Source organism: Schistocerca nitens, chromosome 4, assembly GCF_023898315.1.
Source record: "Schistocerca nitens isolate TAMUIC-IGC-003100 chromosome 4, iqSchNite1.1, whole genome shotgun sequence".
Lineage (NCBI taxonomy): Eukaryota > Metazoa > Arthropoda > Insecta > Orthoptera > Acrididae > Schistocerca > Schistocerca nitens.
Genome location: NC_064617.1, coordinates 975,303,903 through 975,325,245, shown reverse-complemented (window position 1 = coordinate 975,325,245; position 21,343 = coordinate 975,303,903).

Below are 21,343 nucleotides of genomic sequence, written 5' to 3'. Positions count from 1 at the left end.
AATGTCCACCACACCACAGACGCGGGCCAATGAGAGCAGAATTATGTTGTGGGCTGCATTGAGTTGGGCTTCCATAGGACCTATGATAGTACTCAAAGACACGGTGACAGCAGAGAACTACGTGAACATTGTTGCAGACTACCTGCACCCCTTAATGGTTGATGTCTTCTCTGATGGCGATGATGACACAAGACCAGAATCATGCTGCAGTGGTTTGAGAAGCATAATATTAAATTCACATTGATGTCTTAGCCAGCAAATGACCCTTCTCTGTATCCACTGGAACACATATTGGGCACCAGCTGCTTCTCCACAAACCTCTATCTCGTAATTTGCAGGAATTTAGTGACCCGTGGGAAGACATCTGGCGTCACATTCTTCTGGAAACTTATGAAGGACTTGTAGAATCCATGCCAAGCAGAATTGCTGCTGTATTGTGTTTGAAAAGGGAACCAATACACTATTGAACAGGTGGTCATAATGTTTTGGGACATGGTTGTATAATATGATAGAGATTTCATCGGGACCTTGATTTCACTCATCTTTTCAGTGGTATGAGGGTTAAATTGGAACAATGCTCCTGGGTTTTCTTTAGTAAAGAAACATTTGAAAACAGAGTTAAACTTTTCAGCTTTTATTTTGCTACCCTCAATTTCAGTTCCTGTCTCATTCATTGGGGCTGGACACTTAACTTTGTGCCACAAACAGCCTTTACGTGTGGCCAGAATTTCTTTGGGGTTTGTGAAAGATCATTTGATTCACTGAAGGCTTCATACATTACTCTCTTGATAGCCAAACGCATTTCATTCAGCATCTCTCTATCTACAGTCCTGTGCTTTGTTTTACACCTGTTATGCAATAGTCTCTGTTTCTTTAGAAGTTTCTTTACCATGGCTGTATACCATGGAGGTCCTTCCCATTATGAACTTACTTTATACATTGTATTGTATTAAACCAGGGACCTAGAAGTGACGGAGAGGCTTCGTCCCGCCATAGCCCTCAGTGGTTCACAACCGCACAATAGGCCGCAGCAGTTTACCCACGCCACCACCACCCCACACTGAACCCAGGGTTAATGTGCAGTTCAGCCCCCAGCGGACCCCCCTGGGAAATCTCATACCAGACGAATGTAACCCCAGATTGTTGCACGGTAGAGTAATTATGGTGTACGTGTACGTAGAAACAGTGTTTGCACAGCAATCGCCAACATAGTGGTACTTTATACATTCTCTTCAGTGAAATCACTTAGAATAGTTAATGATTCCAGGACAAACATTTTTAAGAATAGTTTGAGAGATTATCTGGGATGAAATTTACAATGACCCAACTGCTGACATAAAATTTAATCTATTCTTTGAGAAATTCGTATCATTATTTGTAAATAGTTTTCCACATAAATTAATCAGAAAGACCCAAACAGCCATTTGAAAAACCATGGATCAGTGGAGGGTTTAAAGTATCTTGTGAAAGGAAAAGCAAAATGTATCTGAAGTCAATATCCAGTAAAGGTCCCACAGTAGTTGCACACTACAAAAAATGCTCAAAATTAATAAGAAAAGTTATTCAAAAATCAAGTAACATGCAGATTATGTCAGAAATCAGTAAATCCAACAACAGATTTAAGGCTACATGGAACACAGTAAAATGAGAGAGAGGATAACAAGCCACAGAACACGATAACATCACTGTTGGTGTAATTAGAAGGGCCATAAATGACGAGTCTCAATTAGCAGGCATGTTTAATAATTGTTTCTTAAATGTTGAAAAAAAATACTGTGACAAATAGATCTAAAGAAAAATCAAAGGATTATGTTCGACAAGCAACTTTCATGAAATGCAGTCATTTTATGTCTCACCTTGTTCTCATTATGAAATTAATAAAATTATATATTCTCCCAGAGATAAAAGCTCGTCTGGATTTCCTGACATTTCCAACAGGCTACTTAAGTCTTGTGCCCATATAATAAGAGCTGTCTTTTCTGAAATATGCTAAGCATCACAAACAAAGGGGATTATTCTACAGAGATTGAAATATGCCATTGTTAAACCCCGCAAAAGGAAATGTGGTAGGAGAGATGGCAATAACTACTGACCCATTTCACTACTGGAATTTTTCACACCAAAATTTTCAGATGGTCATGCATTCTACAATACTATCCCAGATGAGAACACTAATATCATCGGTAAATCACAGTTTTGACTCCAGAAGAATTATCAACTGAGAATGCCATTTACACTTTCACTTACCATATTTTACAAGCATTAAATAACAAACCAGCAGCAGTTGGTATTTTATGTGCCCTATCCACCTGTCATCTTTCTTCGAGCAACACGTCCAGCCCACTGCCATTTCGAGATATTCACTCTTTCTGTTAACGTCACCGACCTTTGTTGTCTGTCCGATATCGACTGCTTTCTTTCTGTCTCTGTTTATGCAGCCCAAAATTGATCTTTCCATTCATCTTCAAGCTGTTATTAGTTTTCTAACCATGAATTCATTTAATGTCCATGTCCCACAGCCATATACTGCCAGTAATAACTTATGGCTGTGTGACCGAGAACTGTTCACGAAGGGGAACAGAACTGGCCCCGTAGCCCACCAAACGCCATGAGGGCAGAGAGAACTCAGGCAAGCACAATTATGCAAATGTTGCCAGACTGATCAAAGAAATGATGGCTCCTGTGTCCACATGAAAACAGACATCCTCATTATAAGTGCAGAGTGTGTGAAATAACTTTCCCATGAATGGGTCATACAACAGGACTACTGACAGCAGCGCATGTATGATGTCCTGATACCCTTGTGGGGAGGGGCGGGAACACATTGTATGGCTGTGACATACCAGAGAGGTCCTTCTTTGCCACAAAGTGTCCAGGACTCTAGTGATCTGGTCATTTGCATGAAAGTGAGCAGAAAAACACTGAGCATGAAGGGAGCTACCCCATGACCTGCAATGTGGTACAACCAGAGACTCATATGCCATAGAGACTTCAGACAAGGTGCAATTGTGACGGTTCTGTAGTCTGGGGATGGTCTTCACATGCAGCACAAGAGTGGAGCGCATGGAAGTGTGTTGACTCCTGCAACTTGTGGCCTCGCCATGAGTCGTTTGTTGGCTGTCTGTACAATTTCAAATGAGTGCGCAATGCGCAAAACGTCCCCAATGATGGGTTATATGGTTTCAATGTCACACGTGGACCTTCGGATCTGGTGCAAGTTGGACCACCGTGTCACAAATCAAGGAGTCCATGTATGAAGCCTTGCACCCTCGATTGGTGCAAGTGAAATCACATTTGCGGCTGAGACCTTGCAGATCAGTGACAAGTGGTACGATTGTCCTGGCTGTTTACGGTATTGATGGAACTCGAGGCTGCAGGCAACCGTGTGTTATCTCTGGGAATAATAATCTGTCGGCAGAATGCAAATCTCCTGAAACGGTCTGACAGAGGAGCCGACTTTCGAAGCAGAAAGAATATTTCTGGTGAGGCCCAAAACTAAGATGTGACCTGAAGTGCTGTTTCAAACAATGCAAGTATGTGTCCCAATCCTCCTTAGTGTCAGTGAAAGGTGGAAATGACAGAGAACATATGGGGGCGTCAGTAGTGGGAGATGCTCAGGCCGTGTGCAGCTAAGCCTCTTGTGTTCCTAGTTTGCCCATCTGAAGCTGAAGTGATTTTTGTAACAAGTGTAACTGGAGCTACTACTGAATTAACTGCTGCTGTTGCTCGAGCAGGCAAACCAGTTGTGCCTCCGTGCTTCTAAATAACTTCCTTTTTCCTCATTGCCAGTTCTATATCTGCATGTAGATGGACATAGGTGCACATGTCAAAGATCCAGAAGAAATGAAGTCACAGAGGAAGCCACCAGGCTGAAGCCACCTGCAGAAGAGTAACCCAAACTAACATATGTGAGCAAAATGTGACAGACAGCTGACAAAACAACAGACCAGAACAGGGACAAAACCCTAGACAAGAGTGAGGTGAGGTGTTCAGCAGAGCCTTCACCACAGTGATGATGACAAGGCCTAGCCAGACCAGTGGAGAGGCAAATCTAAGGCGCAACCAAAGAGAGTAATGGTGGCACCAGTGTAGTTATCAAGCAATCCTAGTGCAGCAAAGATAGACCCAACAATATCAAGCACAAGCACTGAATTGATCATCTGCCCTCTGGGCACGTGCCTGTATGTAGGCCACACGGAATGCTATGGGCCGCTGCACTCATATGGCACAAGAAAGTGGTGTTCCTGCTTGTGAACACATTGCTGCACTGCCATGGCACCCCCTAACAGCCATCTAAGTCTATTTCCTCTGGCAGGCATTCAAGCTCCATGGCGCCTGATGCCAGAGGGATAATGTTGATATTATTAACTGCTGCTTACACAGTTCGTTCAATATGAGCATCAAAGTTGTCAATGAGATGCTATACTGCTCCCGATTTGCACATGGTGGACAAAATTGAAACTAATTTTGTTTCCACTGTTAATCGGTTCCACATTAACACATTAGAATATCTGCCAAGCTTTGCTGCTGTACAATGATTACAATCCACACTGGACCTCTGTGAGTATCTGCACTTTAATTGTAACCACCCAGTAAATACATGCTACGTGATGATATTCATAGAAATTCAGAATTTTCCCACGTAAAATATTTTTTTTATTCTGAAAGTTTCAAAATTGGTTTTTTTTGTTTTGAGAAAATAAAATGCATGTCAGTCATACATTATTTGTTAATATGTGTGCCAAATTTCATTATGGTATTGCAGTGGGAACTTGTTCAAGTTTTATTTTACTGATATGTGCAGCATGTGGTGTGGAATCTGTTGGACTTTGGACTTCCTATTGAGTTGTAATGCTTGTAATGCAAAACTTAAATGTCAAAAACAAAATAAGGGTGTCAAATTATTATTATTAGTTTGGGTTCCCCATGTTAACCATGAAAATATTAATACATCACAACAACACTTGCTCAATAGAGATTACAAATAATTTACTTAACTGTAATTTTATTTTGCAAATATATTAGTATTGACTAAACAATGATGTAGCTGTTACTATTTAACAAAGTGTTCTTGAGTGCCTTGGAATAAGAAACTTTATTCATCATCAACAACGAAAACATTATAATGATCTCGTAACAAACTTATTAGTGTCCAAGATCATATATTTGTCTTCTTTTAAATGGTGTAATGCAATTGTCTCATGCAATAATGATATTGTTTGTGCACCAGCACATTATTTTCTGATATAGTCTGTGAGGCTTTTCACAGTGTTTGTTTGATAGTCTATATGTTCTTCAGTACGAGTTATGGGACTTAATATACAAAGTATGAAAGGTTTTATTTTTCATAAGCACAAACAAAAAGTCCTGTAATATATTCGAAAGCATGCATCTGCATCAGGACCTCCGAAATTCTCTTATGAACATCAGAATCCTTAAAATCAGAAACAATTTTTCTTTTCCTTTGTCTTTCTTCACAGAAATACCAGGCAAGAATGTCAGCGTGCAGTCAGTATGTTTGCCGGAAGGTCTCATGTGAGACGTCAAAGAGGCCGTGCTGGCAGCTATCAAGCACACAGGTTGCAGGCAGCTGCATACAGGGACACAGGTTGGCACAAATGATGCCTGCCACGTGGGTTCTGAAAGCATCCCCAGCTCCTTTCGGTGCATGGCTGATTTGGTGAAGGCAACTAGCATCACACGCCAGGGTGCATGCTAAGCTGTCTATTTGTAGCATTGTTCGCAGGGTCGATCGTGATACTCTGGTTTGGAGTGGAGTGGACAGTCTAAACCAGAGGCTCAGATGACTCTGTGATGGTATCGAATGCGAATTTCTCGACCTCCACTATTGAGTAGAGAATTGCAGAGTTCCTCTTAATAGGTCAAGCATGCACAATGCACAGAAAGTGGCTACTAGGGAGCGGAGTACATGTGGCATGCACATGGGACTTTTTTAGGTTAGAGAAACCCTCTCTTGGGATCAAAGACGATTTGCCTGATAAATTAGCCACAATGTCCTCAGAGAGCATTCGCCACCGAAGGTCAGAGATAGAAAAGGTTAATATGCCTTTAGTAAACTGCAGGAGCACTCAAGGAAACGTCCCAGAACTAGTATCACTTACTGAAAGTTATAAAGCACAGATAGTATTAGGAACAGAAAGTTGGCTGCATCCAGACATTAATAACAACGAAATCCTAAGTCCAGATTAGAATATTTATTGTGAGGATAGGTTAGTCACCAATGGTGGTGACGTGTATATTGCAGTAAAGAATTCAATAAAATCTAGTGAGGTTATCATGGATTCTGCTTGTGAATTAATCTGGGTGAAGTTAAGTATCAAAGATCAGTCAAAAATGGTAATCGGATGCTTTTATAGCCCACCTGGGTCAGGAGCTCTAGTGGTAGAGCACTTCAGAGGGAAGTCATTTTCCAGATCATGCCTTTAAAATAGGAGCTGACTTCAACTTGCCATGTATAGATTCTTAGATCTCCTGGCAACAAAAAGATCTAAACTTATCAGATAAGTTAACGTAAAGGAAGGTATCAGTGATCATAAAACAGTGATAGCATCTATGACAATGGATCTGAGAAAGAATGTTAAGAAAGATAGGAAGATATTTTTGCTTAGCAAGAGTGACAGGATACAAATTTCAGAGTATCTAAGCAGTGAGCATCAAATATTCAGTGATGAGGATGGAGATCTGGAAAACAAATAGAAAGAATTCAAAGCACTTGTGCAATATTCCCTAGGGCCTAGGCAAATATATTCCAAGTAAGGTCTTAAGGGATGGGAAAGACCTACCACGGTATAATAGCCGTGTTAGAAAACTGCCATGTGAACAAAGAGAACTTCACCTCAGATTCAACTGAAGTAAAAACCTTGCTGACTAACAAAAGGCTGAACAAAGCCAAAATGAGCATAAGGAGAGCAATGAGAGAAGTGTTCAATGTCTCTGAAAGTAAAAACACAAAGAGCTTTTGGTCATTTGTAAAATCAGTAAGTGGGTCAAAACCATCTATTCATTCCCTGAGTGAGCTTTCTGGCACCAAAACAGAAGGTGACAGAGAGAAGGTCAAATACTGAATTCATTCGTCCAAAAATGCTTCACTGCGGAAGAGCATAACACGATCCTTCCTTTCAATCATTGTACGAACATCAAAATGGCAGATATTGAGATAACCACTTGTGGAACAGGTAAGCAACTACAACTGCTTAATAGTGGGAAGGCATCAGGACCAAATGAGATGCCTCTAAGATTCTATAAAGATTATCCAAAAGAACTTGCTCCCCTTCTAGCAGTAATTTATCATAGATCACTTGAACAATGAGGGGTACCTAGCGACCGGAAGAAAGTGCAGGTGATTCCCGTTTTTAAGAAGGGCTGTAGGGCAGACCTATATCATTTATATCAAACTGTTGTAGAATTATAGAACATGTTTTATGCTTAATAATTATAACATTATTGGAGAAGGAAAATCTCCTCTGTAGAATTCAACATGGTTTCCGCAAACAGAGATCCTGCAAAACTTGGCTCACTCTGTTCCTTCATGAGATCCACAGTGCCATAGAAAATGTTGCTCAGTTTGATGCTGTGTTCCTTGACTTAGCATTTGACTCTGTCCCACACTGTCATTTAATGAAAAAAATACAAGCTTATCAAGTATCAGAGCAGACTTGCGACTGGATTCAAGACTTCATTACAGACAGAACACGTTGCTCTTAACAGAACAAAATTGACAGACGTAAAGGTAATTTCTGGTGTACCCCAAGGAAGTGTGATGGGACCATTATTGTTTACAATATTTATAAATTATCTAGTAGAAAGTGTTGGGTGCTCTCTAAGGCTGTTCGCAGATGATGCAGTTGTCTATAACAAAGTAGAAACACCAGAAGAGAGTAATGATTTGCAGAATGACCTTCAGGGAATTGATGAATGGTGGAGGCTCTGGCAGTTGACCCTGAACATAAATAAATGTAACATATTGAGCATATGTAGGAAAAGAAATCCAGTGGTGTATAGCTACACTATTGATGGGAAACCACTGGAAACAGTATCTGCCACAGAATATCTAGGAGTAATTATTCAGAGCAACCTTAAGTGGAATGACCATATAAAACAAATAGTGTGAGAACCAGATGCCAGACTCAGATTCATAGGAAGAATCTTAAGAAAATGTAACTCATGCATGGAAGGAAGTGGCTTATAAGGCACTTATTCAACCCATTCTTGAGTTCTGGGATCCCTACCAGATAGGACTGATAGAAGGGATAGAGAAGATCCAACGAAGAATGGCATGTTTCATCATGGGATCATTTAGTCAGCACGAGAGGATTATGGAGATGCTTAACAAACTTCATTGGCATGTGCATCATGGAGAGATCTACTATTGAAATTTCAGAAGAGTACTTTCCAGGAAGAGTCAGAAAACATATTACTTCCCCCCGAGACATTAGAGCCAATACAGAGGCTTACACAATCATTCTTCCCACGCACTATTCACAATTGGAACGGGGTTGGAGGGTTCAGATTAGTGGTACAAAATGTACCCTCCGCCACACATCATTATGTGGCTTGTGGAGTATGATGTAGACGTAGATATAGATGAAATGTGTGATAACTTCTGGTTTTGTGTGACTGCTATGGTTTTCCAAGTTTCTGTTAAAAAGAAACACAGCAACTGTTATTCTGGTGCATTCATTAAGCCACCAGTTTCATTATACAGGGCGACAATTATTCAACCATATGAAAAAAACGTAAATTAGTTACAAACTACAGCCAGCACACATTTTATTTAACATATACCAGGTGTACCAGTATGAAATGAGGGTTTTCTTGTGAAAATGAAACACTAATTTTGAATTGAAAAGTAAAAACATTTTACTCAAAGTACTGACCATTGCTTTCTATACATTTTGACCACCTTTCTGGCAATTTGTGGACACCACACCAATAGAAATGTTCGACTTATGAAGCAAACCAATCAGACACCCAATTTTCGACTTCTTCGTAGGAATCAAAGTGTTCCTCAGCCAATGCGTGTCCCATTGATGAAAACAAATGGTAGTCAGAAGTGCCCAAGTCTGGTGAATACGGCGGGTGGGGCAGCAGCTCCCAGCCAAGTGTTTTGATTGTATCCTGAACCAGTCTTACTCTGTGTGCAGGTGTATTGTCATGTAAAAAAATTATTTTGCCATGTCTTCTGGCCCATTACGATCTTTTTTCGATCAATGCATAGCTCAAATTGATCATTTGTTGTCTGTAGCGATTAATATTCACAGTTTCACTGGGTTTTAGAAGCTCATGATATACCACACCTTTCTGATCCCATCAAACACAGAGCATTGTCTTCTTGCCGAATCGATCTGGTTTTGCAGTTGATGTTGATGGTTGTCCCAGACTAACCCATGATTTTTCCCATTTAGGATTCTTAAAATAAATCCATTTTTCACCGCTAGTAACAATTCGATGCAAAATTGATTTTCTTTCGTCTTTGAAGCAAAATTTGACAAATGGTTTTTCGGTTTTCCATCTGTCTTTCATTCAATTCATGTGACACCCATTTTCCACACTTTTGGATCTTTCCCATAGCTTTCAAATGGTCAGAAATTGTTTGTTTTGCAACATTTAGCATTGCTGCCATTTGCTTCAGACTCAAAGTATCATCTTCATCCAATATTGCTTCCAATTCGGCACCTTCGAACTTTTTTGGTGGTCTGCCATGTTCTTCATTTCTTACATCAAAATCATTATTTCTGAACCATTGAAACCATCTTTTGCATGTTGCTTCTGATAGAGCATGATCACCATATGCCTCGATAAGCATTCGATGCGACTGCAGCACTTTTCTTCAAATGAAAACAAAAAATTCTGTGGCAGATGCCTCATTCACAACAAATGTTCCCTATCGACACCTGGTAGACATCACTACAGATATTCAGATCTAGGGTATGACATTTTCAATATGCCTACCATCCTTGGTGATGATGTGGCACAGGCGAATAGTGAAATTCTGCATGAGCCGCTGAAGCGGCGGAACATCGATGCTGTCGGTGACCTCCAGAATGGCTGTTTTCAGCTCAGCAATGGTTTTGTGGTTATTGCTGTACTCCTTGTCTTTAATATAGACCCATAAAAAGGAGTCACATGTGTTCAGATCCAGAGAATATTGCGGTCAATCGAGGCCCATGCCAGTAGCCCCGGCTAACCCAGAGCCAGAATGCAGGCCCCAAAGTGCTTCTGCTGGACATCAAACACTCTCCTGCTTCAATGTGGTTGAGCTCCATCTTGCATGAACCACATCTTGTTGAAAGCAGGGTCACTTTGGATAATGGGGATGAAATCATCTTCCAAGACCTCCACATACCATTCAGTAGTCACCATGCCATCAAGGAATATCACAACAATTATTCTGTGACTGGAACATTGCACACGACACAGTCACCTGTTGAAGGTAAAGAGGCCTCTAGATCATGATACATGGGTTCTCAGTCCCTCAAATGCACCAGTTTTGCTTATTGATAAACCCATAAAAATGAAAGTGGGCTTTGTCACTAAACCAAACCATACAGCACATACTAATGCCCATCATTCCCCACAGTCCATCATGCAGTTTGAACGTCCTAATGCAAACTGTTCAGAAGTTACTACAATTTTAGTTCATATAGTTTAATAATTGTCACCCTGTATATGAACATTTTTAGGTGACAAGGTAGCAGAAATGTGCCAGTTTCATGATTTAAAATGCTTGATCACCCAATAAAACACTGAAAGGCACTTGTTGGGAAACTTCTTCTTTTTCTGTTTCTTGTATCTCTGTGCTGCGTTGGCACTTGGATTAGGCTTGACTAATTCAAAGGGTGACTGGATGCCTTTCCTGTCTCAGCCCCCCCCCCCCCCCCCCCCCAGGCCAGAATATTTTTAGCCCAACTGTAAGTGCAAATAGTGTTATTCTTGTGAACATGAAGAAAAATCTTCTACATGTTTGCAAATCATGTAAGTAAGAGAAGTCTTGGGTACCCGCACAGTATTCATCTAGTGGGATGTGGGTAACCACCTAGAAACCATATCCAGGGTGGCAGCACAATGACTTTTGCTATTAATCCACCAGGAAAATTTGATCTGGGGCCAGAGCCTTCCCCTTCCCAGAAGAGATGCTGTAATGTGCACAGCTTTAAGGGCAAGTACATGTTGGAATGCTACGAGTACAATATTCTCCTTTAGTAGCTGTGTTTGGTACTGTTTCATCATGTACAACAATTAAACAATTTTTTCAGCCTTCAGTTGCAAGGTAATTTTATTCGTTTACCTAGGTTTCGATTCCAGTAATGGAATCTTCTTCAGAACCTATAAATTAAACCACATACAGACATATGTTACTACTACAATGCATTATCAGTCTAATGTTGAATATTAAAGAAATTGGGATACTTACAAAAATTAAATTATTTTGTGAGCCAAACTCTGGCCATGTCACAGATTAAAAATTAACATTAACGACGCATAATCATAAGATTATGTCAGTCAAAATTAACACCATTGAGGCGAACGTGGACGCTACGCCGGCCAGAAATAAGGACCACACGTAAGCGGCTCGAAAACTAGGCGTTGTGAGCCGTTACGCGGCGAGGCTGGCCGCGGCCAAGCGCATGCGCAAGCGCAGGGGCGAGAGACAACTGTCTCAAAATTACTTAGAGCAACTATACATATAAGCAAAATGTGACTGAAAGCCGTCCTAAATTGGACAAACCTATCTATTAGTATAGCAACATTAAACAATTTTTTTTTATATATATATATAACGTAGTACAAAGATACACATGTACAATTGCATTATAATAAAGGGACGAAGCAGATGGGGAAAACAGCATCGGTCATTCGAGGCGGACTGTTGGTCAACTCCACTGGAGTAAAGGTTGGAATCCTTCGAAATAACTTCTATTTTTTAATTGCAGCTGATCATTAAGTAAGTTGTCTCTATCAATACTAAGATGTTTAAAAATTTGCAATTCTTCGAGGGTGTCTAGCCTACATCCCTTTACTTCATTATGCAAAAGCTCTGCGTCTTTTAGAGGCTTGGGAGCATGCGCCTTTTGGACCAGATGTTCAGAAAATGTAGATCCTCGAGTTCCATCACCGCTTTTTGTCGGCAGATGCTCTTTAAACCTAACAGACAGGGCCCTTCCTGTCTGGCCAATGTAATAAGAAGGGCATTCAGCACACGTGATTTTATACACACCTGACAGCGATGATTTATCATTATCTTTAACCAGGGAATGAATTAAGTTCTTTTTGAGGTTGTTGGTGGCAGAGTATGAAACTTTGCACCCTAGGTTTTTTAATAACCTACCTACCTTATAGGAGATGTTACCTATAAAGGGAACTGTTATGTATTTCGTTGCCTGGTGTTGATTGTGAGTATCTGAACTGGAAAGAGTGGTAGTCTTCTTTCGTGTTTTTTTTATTGAACAACTGTCTCACTATACTGGGATTATATCCATTATTCTGAGCGATGTTTTCGAGGACTTTTAATTCGTTCTGTAAGTTGACTGGCGAAAGTGGAATGGAAAGAGCTCGATGGATACTCGAGTGAAAAAAGGCCATTTTTTGGGCCTGAGGATGGGTGGAATCAGCTGGGATGATGATGTCGGAATAGGTTGCTTTCCGAAAAATTTTAAAATCTATTTTGTTGCCAATAATGGATAGAGTCAGATCGAGATAGTCTAAGGTCCTATCAGCTGTCTGATGTTCTTGCGTGAATCTGATTTTTTCATGTAGGTTATTGAAAGTGGTAAATAACAGTTCTAGCTCTTCATGGGAACCTTCAAACACAAATAGCAGGTCATCTACATATCTCGCATAGAATATTATATTATTTGCCATATCTGGATAATTCCGAAAAAACATCTGCTCCATTGAGTTTATAAAAATATCTGACATGATACCAGCTAACGGGCTGCCCATAGCTAGACCACAGGGTTGCGAATATATTTTATTATTGAAAGAGAAATAATTGTACTTGAGGGTGGTGCGTAACAGAACCATTAGTTCATCGATCTCAGGGGCCGATAATTTTTTATGGTATCGCAAATTGGATTCTATAATGTCCATCGTCTGTTCAACGGGTACATTAGTGTATAAATTTTTAATATCAAATGATACGAGTTTTGTGATGTCAGAACAGGCTAAAGTTTTAAGTTTGTTGGCCACGTCTACCGAATTTTTGACGGAGAAATTTTTTTCAAACACAAAATACTCTTTCAATTTACGGTGTAGGAACCAAGCTAGTTTGTGGTATGCACTTTTGGTGCTGTCAACGATCGGACGGATAGGTTGGGAAATTTTATGAACCTTAAACTGGCTTCTCAAAATAGGCGGTTTCGGATTCATGTTTATAAGGCATTTTTTATAAAACTCGCCGATTAACTTTTTTGTACTGCTAAGAGCCGACCTTATCTCTTTTTGGATCACGGGTGTGGGGTCCACCTCGATTGGCACGATGCCATTTTCCTCAAAAAACATTTCAGTTTTACGGATGTATTCGCTTTTGTGGGCGATAATTAGGGAATTGCCTTTGTCGGCCTTAGTTATTAGTGCTTCATTATTTCTAAGCTTAAGATTAATGCTCTTCAACGTTTGATGTACAGCAGAAACAGGATTTTGAATAGAGTAATCTTTTTGGATTATTTTACAGGCGTTATAAGCTATTCTTGTTTGCACATTTTTTGCTATTTTAGAACAATCAAGCCCAACTTTGAGGTCGACAATTAAATTTTCTACACTTTGAGAAGTACATTTAGGTTGTACATTAAACTTGAAACCTTTACATAAAAGCTCGTTCTCAGCTTTGGAGAAACAAATATTAGTCTTATTCACTACGCGTTCGTAAAATTGGGTTTGGGTGGCCGCCCCTTTACATGTGTTATGAACGCCAGAAACATCACCACATTTTAATAATTTGGCTAGCTTTCTTTCATGTCTAACACTAATTTCGGTTTTACGGTTTGCTAACCATAAACTAATTTGCATCCAAAAAGAATCAATTTGAAAATTATAGGTAGTCTTAAAAATTTTTGAAAGTTCAAGATACAGTTCATAAGCTTCTTCATTCAGGTTGTCTTTCTTGGAGTACAATTCAGCACTTCTTTCATTTAAAATCTGGTGTACGAGTTTCCTTTTAAGACCAGGGGACTTATTACAAACTTTGTTATTAATATAGCCTTTTACAAAATCAGGTACTACATTTGACAGCTTGCATTGCTTAATGAAAGATATTGCCATACCTGTTTTCAGTATTTTATACACTATGTCCATATATCTGTTAGCTGCTTTACTTGCCTCGGCAGGTACAAATTTACAAATCTTTAACATATTGCAGCGTGTCAGCAACTGTGAAATGTACAACAATTAAACAATTTTTTCAGCCTTCAGTTGCAAGGTAATTTTATTCGTTTACCTAGGTTTCGATTCCAGTAATGGAATCTTCTTCAGAACCTATAAATTAAACCACATACAGACATATGTTACTACTACAATGCATTATCAGTCTAATGTTGAATATTAAAGAAATTGGGATACTTACAAAAATTAAATTATTTTGTGAGCCAAACTCGGGCCATGTCACAGATTAAAAATTAACATTAACAACGCATAATCATAAGATTATGTCAGTCAAAATTAACACCATTGAGGCGAACGTGGACGCTACGCCGGCCAGAAATAAGGACCACACGTAAGCGGCTCGAAAACTAGGCGTTGTGAGCCGTTACGCGGCGAGGCTGGCCGCGGCCAAGCGCATGCGCAAGCGCAGGGGCGAGAGACAACTGTCTCAAAATTACTTAGAGCAACTATACATATAAGCAAAATGTGACTGAAAGCCGTCCTAAATTGGACAAACCTATCTATTAGTATAGCAACATTAAACAATTTTTTTTATATATATATATAACGTAGTACAAAGATACACATGTACAATTGCATTATAATAAAGGGACGAAGCAGATGGGGAAAACAGCATCGGTCATTCGAGGCGGACTGTTGGTCAACTCCACTGGAGTAAAGGTTGGAATCCTTCGAAATAACTTCTATTTTTTAATTGCAGCTGATCATTAAGTAAGTTGTCTCTATCAATACTAAGATGTTTAAAAATTTGCAATTCTTCGAGGGTGTCTAGCCTACATCCCTTTACTTCATTATGCAAAAGCTCTGCGTCTTTTAGAGGCTTGGGAGCATGCGCCTTTTGGACCAGATGTTCAGCAAATGTAGATCCTCGAGTTCCATCACCGCTTTTTGTCGGCAGATGCTCTTTAAACCTAACAGACAGGGCCCTTCCTGTCTGGCCAATGTAATAAGAAGGGCATTCAGCACACGTGATTTTATACACACCTGACAGCGATGATTTATCATTATCTTTAACCAGGGAATGAATTAAGTTCTTTTTGAGGTTGTTGGTGGTAGAGTATGAAACTTTGCACCCTAGGTTTTTTAATAACCTACCTACCTTATAGGAGATGTTACCTATAAAGGGAACTGTTATGTATTTCGTTGCCTGGTGTTGATTGTGAGTATCTGAACTGGAAAGAGTGGTAGTCTTCTTTCGTGTTTTTTTATTGAACAACTGTCTCACTATACTGGGATTATATCCATTATTCTGAGCGATGTTTTCGAGGACTTTTAATTCGTTCTGTAAGTTGACTGGCGAAAGTGGAATGGAAAGAGCTCGATGGATACTCGAGTGAAAAAAGGCCATTTTTTGGGCCTGAGGATGGGTGGAATCAGCTGGGATGATGATGTCGGAATAGGTTGCTTTCCGAAAAATTTTAAAATCTATTTTGTTGCCAATAATGGATAGAGTCAGATCGAGATAGTCTAAGGTCCTATCAGCTGTCTGATGTTCTTGCGTGAATCTGATTTTTTCATGTAGGTTATTGAAAGTGGTAAATAACAGTTCTAGCTCTTCATGGGAACCTTCAAACACAAATAGCAGGTCATCTACATATCTCGCATAGAATATTATATTATTTGCCATATCTGGATAATTCCGAAAAAACATCTGCTCCATTGAGTTTATAAAAATATCTGACATGATACCAGCTAACGGGCTGCCCATAGCTAGACCACAGGGTTGCGAATATATTTTATTATTGAAAGAGAAATAATTGTACTTGAGGGTGGTGCGTAACAGAACCATTAGTTCATCGATCTCAGGGGCCGATAATTTTTTATGGTATCGCAAATTGGATTCTATAATGTCCATCGTCTGTTCAACGGGTACATTAGTGTATAAATTTTTAATATCAAATGATACGAGTTTTGTGATGTCAGAACAGGCTAAAGTTTTAAGTTTGTTGGCCACGTCTACCGAATTTTTGACGGAGAAATTTTTTTCAAACACAAAATACTCTTTCAATTTACGGTGTAGGAACCAAGCTAGTTTGTGGTATGCACTTTTGGTGCTGTCAACGATCGGACGGATAGGTTGGGAAATTTTATGAACCTTAAACTGGCTTCTCAAAATAGGCGGTTTCGGATTCATGTTTATAAGGCATTTTTTATAAAACTCGCCGATTAACTTTTTTGTACTGCTAAGAGCCGACCTTATCTCTTTTTGGATCACGGGTGTGGGGTCCACCTCGATTGGCACGATGCCATTTTCCTCAAAAAACATTTCAGTTTTACGGATGTATTCGCTTTTGTGGGCGATAATTAGGGAATTGCCTTTGTCGGCCTTAGTTATTAGTGCTTCATTATTTCTAAGCTTAAGATTAATGCTCTTCAACGTTTGATGTACAGCAGAAACAGGATTTTGAATAGAGTAATCTTTTTGGATTATTTTACAGGCGTTATAAGCTATTCTTGTTTGCACATTTTTTGCTATTTTAGAACAATCAAGCCCAACTTTGAGGTCGACAATTAAATTTTCTACACTTTGAGAAGTACATTTAGGTTGTACATTAAACTTGAAACCTTTACATAAAAGCTCGTTCTCAGCTTTGGAGAAACAAATATTAGTCTTATTCACTACGCGTTCGTAAAATTGGGTTTGGGTGGCCGCCCCTTTACATGTGTTATGAACGCCAGAAACATCACCACATTTTAATAATATGGCTAGCTTTCTTTCATGTCTAACACTAATTTCGGTTTTACGGTTTGCTAACCATAAACTAATTTGCATCCAAAAAGAATCAATTTGAAAATTATAGGTAGTCTTAAAAATTTTTGAAAGTTCAAGATACAGTTCATAAGCTTCTTCATTCAGGTTGTCTTTCTTGGAGTACAATTCAGCACTTCTTTCATTTAAAATCTGGTGTACGAGTTTCCTTTTAAGACCAGGGGACTTATTACAAACTTTGTTATTAATATAGCCTTTTACAAAATCAGGTACTACATTTGACAGCTTGCATTGCTTAATGAAAGATATTGCCATACCTGTTTTCAGTATTTTATACACTATGTCCATATATCTGTTAGCTGCTTTACTTGCCTCGGCAGGTACAAATTTACAAATCTTTAACATATTGCAGCGTGTCAGCAACTGTGAAATGTACAACAATTAAACAATTTTTTCAGCCTTCAGTTGCAAGGTAATTTTATTCGTTTACCTAGGTTTCGATTCCAGTAATGGAATCTTCTTCAGAACCTATAAATTAAACCACATACAGACATATGTTACTACTACAATGCATTATCAGTCTAATGTTGAATATTAAAGAAATTGGGATACTTACAAAAATTAAATTATTTTGTGAGCCAAACTCTGGCCATGGTTTATGGTTAGCAAACCGTAAAACCGAAATTAGTGTTAGACATGAAAGAAAGCTAGCCAAATTATTAAAATGTGGTGATGTTTCTGGCGTTCATAACACATGTAAAGGGGCGGCCACCCAAACCCAATTTTACGAACGCGTAGTGAATAAGACTAATATTTGTTTCTCCAAAGCTGAGAACGAGCTTTTATGTAAAGGTTTCAAGTTTAATGTACAACCTAAATGTACTTCTCAAAGTGTAGAAAATTTAATTGTCGACCTCAAAGTTGGGCTTGATTGTTCTAAAATAGCAAAAAATGTGCAAACAAGAATAGCTTATAACGCCTGTAAAATAATCCAAAAAGATTACTCTATTCAAAATCCTGTTTCTGCTGTACATCAAACGTTGAAGAGCATTAATCTTAAGCTTAGAAATAATGAAGCACTAATAACTAAGGCCGACAAAGGCAATTCCCTAATTATCGCCCACAAAAGCGAATACATCCGTAAAACTGAAATGTTTTTTGAGGAAAATGGCATCGTGCCAATCGAGGTGGACCCCACACCCGTGATCCAAAAAGAGATAAGGTCGGCTCTTAGCAGTACAAAAAAGTTAATCGGCGAGTTTTATAAAAAATGCCTTATAAACATGAATCCGAAACCGCCTATTTTGAGAAGCCAGTTTAAGGTTCATAAAATTTCCCAACCTATCCGTCCGATCGTTGACAGCACCAAAAGTGCATACCACAAACTAGCTTGGTTCCTACACCGTAAATTGAAAGAGTATTTTGTGTTTGAAAAAAATTTCTCCGTCAAAAATTCGGTAGACGTGGCCAACAAACTTAAAACTTTAGCCTGTTCTGACATCACAAAACTCGTATCATTTGATATTAAAAATTTATACACTAATGTACCCGTTGAACAGACGATGGACATTATAGAATCCAATTTGCGATACCATAAAAAATTATCGGCCCCTGAGATCGATGAACTAATGGTTCTGTTACGCACCACCCTCAAGTACAATTATTTCTCTTTCAATAATAAAATATATTCGCAACCCTGTGGTCTAGCTATGGGCAGCCCGTTAGCTGGTATCATGTCAGATATTTTTATAAACTCAATGGAGCAGATGTTTTTTCGGAATTATCCAGATATGGCAAATAATATAATATTCTATGCGAGATATGTAGATGACCTGCTATTTGTGTTTGAAGGTTCCCATGAAGAGCTAGAACTGTTATTTACCACTTTCAATAACCTACATGAAAAAATCAGATTCACGCAAGAACATCAGACAGCTGATAGGACCTTAGACTATCTCGATCTGACTCTATCCATTATTGGCAACAAAATAGATTTTAAAATTTTTCGGAAAGCAACCTATTCCGACATCATCATCCCAGCTGATTCCACCCATCCTCAGGCCCAAAAAATGGCCTTTTTTCACTCGAGTATCCATCGAGCTCTTTCCATTCCACTTTCGCCAGTCAACTTACAGAACGAATTAAAAGTCCTCGAAAACATCGCTCAGAATAATGGATATAATCCCAGTATAGTGAGACAGTTGTTCAATAAAAAAACACGAAAGAAGACTACCACTCTTTCCAGTTCAGATACTCACAATCAACACCAGGCAACGAAATACATAACAGTTCCCTTTATAGGTAACATCTCCTATAAGGTAGGTAGGTTATTAAAAAACCTAGGGTGCAAAGTTTCATACTCTACCACCAACAACCTCAAAAAGAACTTAATTCATTCCCTGGTTAAAGATAATGATAAATCATCGCTGTCAGGTGTGTATAAAATCACGTGTGCTGAATGCCCTTCTTATTACATTGGCCAGACAGGAAGGGCCCTGTCTGTTAGGTTTAAAGAGCATCTGCCGACAAAAAGCGGTGATGGAACTCGAGGATCTACATTTGCTGAACATCTGGTCCAAAAGGCGCATGCTCCCAAGCCTCTAAAAGACGCAGAGCTTTTGCATAATGAAGTAAAGGGATGTAGGCTAGACACCCTCGAAGAATTGCAAATTTTTAAACATCTTAGTATTGATAGAGACAACTTACTTAATGATCAGCTGCAATTAAAAAATAGAAGTTATTTCGAAGGATTCCAACCTTTACTCCAGTGGAGTTGACCAACAGTCCGCCTCGAATGACCGATGCTGGTTTCCCCATCTGCTTCGTCCCTTTATTATAATGCAATTGTACATGTGTATCTTTGTACTACGTTATATATATATATAAAAAAAATTGTTTAATGTTGCTATACTAATAGATAGGTTTGTCCAATTTAGGACGGCTTTCAGTCACATTTTGCTTATATGTATAGTTGCTCTAAGTAATTTTGAGACAGTTGTCTCTCGCCCCTGCGCTTGCGCATGCGCTTGGCCGCGGCCAGCCTCGCCGCGTAACGGCTCACAACGCCTAGTTTTCGAGCCGCTTACGTGTGGTCCTTATTTCTGGCCGGCGTAGCGTCCACGTTCGCCTCAATGGTGTTAATTTTGACTGACATAATCTTATGATTATGCGTTGTTAATGTTAATTTTTAATCTGTGACATGGCCCGAGTTTGGCTCACAAAATAATTTAATTTTTGTAAGTATCCCAATTTCTTTAATATTCAACATTAGACTGATAATGCATTGTAGTAGTAACATATGTCTGTATGTGGTTTAATTTATAGGTTCTGAAGAAGATTCCATTACTGGAATCGAAACCTAGGTAAACGAATAAAATTACCTTGCAACTGAAGGCTGAAAAAATTGTTTAATTGTTGTACATTTCACAGTTGCTGACACGCTGCAATATGTTAAAGATTTGTAAATTTGTACCTGCCGAGGCAAGTAAAGCAGCTAACAGATATATGGACATAGTGTATAAAATACTGAAAACAGGTATGGCAATATCTTTCATTAAGCAATGCAAGCTGTCAAATGTAGTACCTGATTTTGTAAAAGGCTATATTAATAACAAAGTTTGTAATAAGTCCCCTGGTCTTAAAAGGAAACTCGTACACCAGATTTTAAATGAAAGAAGTGCTGAATTGTACTCCAAGAAAGACAACCTGAATGAAGAAGCTTATGAACTGTATCTTGAACTTTCAAAAATTTTTAAGACTACCTATAATTTTCAAATTGATTCTTTTTGGATGCAAATTAGTTTATGGTTAGCAAACCGTAAAACCGAAATTAGTGTTAGACATGAAAGAAAGCTAGCCAAATTATTAAAATGTGGTGATGTTTCTGGCGTTCATAACACATGTAAAGGGGCGGCCACCCAAACCCAATTTTACGAACGCGTAGTGAATAAGACTAATATTTGTTTCTCCAAAGCTGAGAACGAGCTTTTATGTAAAGGTTTCAAGTTTAATGTACAACCTAAATGTACTTCTCAAAGTGTAGAAAATTTAATTGTCGACCTCAAAGTTGGGCTTGATTGTTCTAAAATAGCAAAAAATGTGCAAACAAGAATAGCTTATAACGCCTGTAAAATAATCCAAAAAGATTACTCTATTCAAAATCCTGTTTCTGCTGTACATCAAACGTTGAAGAGCATTAATCTTAAGCTTAGAAATAATGAAGCACTAATAACT